A 2,628-nucleotide genomic window follows, 5' to 3' on the forward strand; every position below is an offset into this window, starting at 1 on the left:
GGCGCCTGTGGCTCAGTGAGTAGGGCGCAGGCCGCATATACCAAGGGTGGCAGGTTCAAACCCGGCCCTGGCCAAACTGCAACAAAAAATAGCCTGGGGTTGTAGTGGGCGCCTGTGGTCCCAGCTACTCAGGAGACTGAGGCAAAAGAATTGCCTAAGCCCAAGAGCTGCAGGTTACTGTGAGCTGTGACACCACGGCACTCTACCTTGGGTGATAAAGTGAGACTCCATCTCTAAACAAACAAACAAACAAACAAAAACTATCGGAATTAATAAAAGAATTCAGTAAAGTTTTGGGATACAAAATCAATGTATAAAAATTAGTAGCATTTGTATATACCAACAGCAAACAATCTGAAATAGAAATCAAGAAAGCAATTCTATTTATAACAGCTACACACAAAAATAAAACACCTAGGAAACAATCTAACCAAAGAAGTGACAAATCCATACAAGGAAACTATAAAACGCTGTTGAAAGAAACAGAGAGGACACACACAAAAATGAAAATATACAAATATACTCTATGTTCATAGATTGAAGAATTAATTCAGTCAAAATGACAATGCCACCCAAAGTACTCCTGAGCAAAAAGAACAAAACTGAAGGCATCATGCTACCTGACTTCAAAATTTATTACAAACCCATAGTAACCCTTAGAGGGAGGCAGGATAGGGAAAGGGGGAGGGAGGAGGACGACTGGCAGAAGGAGGGAGGGCATGAGGTGGGATTTCACCTTGTGCACATTGTGAGGGTGTATAGCATGCCCCTGGGGGGATCTTTTACAACTGGAACTTTACTCTGGAAATGAGAACAATATAACCTAAAAATTTGTACCCTCATATTAATTTAAAATAAAAAATGCAAAACATGGACATCAAAAGACTTCCTATTACTTGTTAATAAAAATAAAATTACAAGGTCAGAAAAAAACCCCAAAGGTATAGTAATCCAAACAGCATGGTACTGGCATAAAAACAGACACACAAACCAATGCAGCAGAACAGAGAACCCAGAAATAAATCCACACTTTTACAACCAACTCATCTTTGACAAAGGTGCCAAGAACATACAATGGGGAAAGGGCAGTCTTTGCAATGAATGGTGCTGAAAAAACTGTATAACTATGTCTAGAAGAATGAAACTAGACCCCTAGTTCTCATCATATATAAAAATCAAATAAAAATGGATTAAAGACTTAAATCTAAGACCTGAACCTATGTAACTACTAGAAGAAAACATTGGGAAAAAGACTATAGAACCTTATTTCTATAATCTGGGCAAAGATTTTTGTGGTAAGACCTCAAAAACACAGGCAACAAAAGCAAAAATAGACAAATGTAATTACATCAAGCCAAAAGGCTTCTATACAGCAAAGAAAACAATTAACAAAGTGAAGAGATGATACTCAGAATGGGTGCAAATATTTGTAAACTATCCATCTGACAAGGGATTAACAACCAGAATGTATAAGGAGCTCAAATAGCTCAATAGCAAAAAAATAATCTGATTAAAAACAGGCAACAGATCTGAACAGATGTCTTTCAAAAGAAAACATACAAATGGCCAACAGGTATATTAAAAAATGCTCAACATAATCAGAGAAATGCAAATCAAAACCACAACTCATTATCATGTCACCCCTATTAAAATGGCCTGTATCAAGAAGACAGGAGATAACAGATACTGACAAAGATGTGGGAAAGAACCCTTTTACACTGTTGGTAGGAATGTAAGTTAGTACATCCACTACGGAGAAAAGTATGAAGTTTCCTTAAAAATCTAAAAATAAAACTACCATATGATCCAGCAATTTCACTTCTGGGCATATATCCCAAAAGGAAATCAATATATCAAAGAGATATCTGCACTCCCATATATATTGAAGCACTATTCATAATAGCCAACATAGAATCAATCTAAGTGCCCATTAAGGAATGAATGAATAAAGAAAATGTGTGTATGTGTATAATGGAATACTACTCAGCCATTAAAAAGAATGAAGTCCTGTCATTTGCAGCAACATGGATAAAAGTGGAGGATAAAACATAGATAAAATGAAATTTCATTATGTTAAGTGAAATAAGTCAAGCACAGAAAGACAAATAGCACATGTTCTCACACCTATGTGGGAGCTAAAAAAGTGAATCTCATGAAAATAGAGAGTAGACTGTTAGTTATCAGCAGCCAAGTAGAGGAGGGGGGAGGAGTATGAAGGGAAAAAAAGAAGAGATAAAATGTATTCATTAAAAATATCTAAAGCCAGAGAAAGTATAAAAAGATAGCAAAATAAGGATAAATATGAGAAATAGAAAAGTTTCAAAGATTATAGATTTTAATCCAATTGTATCAATAATTGTTCTGCTAATCTCTGGATTTTAATCAATAAGTATAAGCTGTTGTCAAATTGGATTAAAAATCAAACCTAGCCCCCAAAGTATACAGTCTATAAGAAGCTTAACTTTAATATATATATAGAGAGAGAGAGAGCTTACTTTATTATATATATATTTTTTATTTTATTATTTTTTTTTTAGAGACGAAGTCTCACTTTCTTGCCCTTGGTAGAGTGCTGTGGCATCACAGCTCACAGCAACCTCCAATTCCTGGGCTTAAGGTGATTCTCTT

Source organism: Otolemur garnettii, unplaced genomic scaffold (assembly GCF_000181295.1).
Source record: "Otolemur garnettii isolate 467f Iridium unplaced genomic scaffold, OtoGar3 scaffold00125, whole genome shotgun sequence".
Lineage (NCBI taxonomy): Eukaryota > Metazoa > Chordata > Mammalia > Primates > Galagidae > Otolemur > Otolemur garnettii.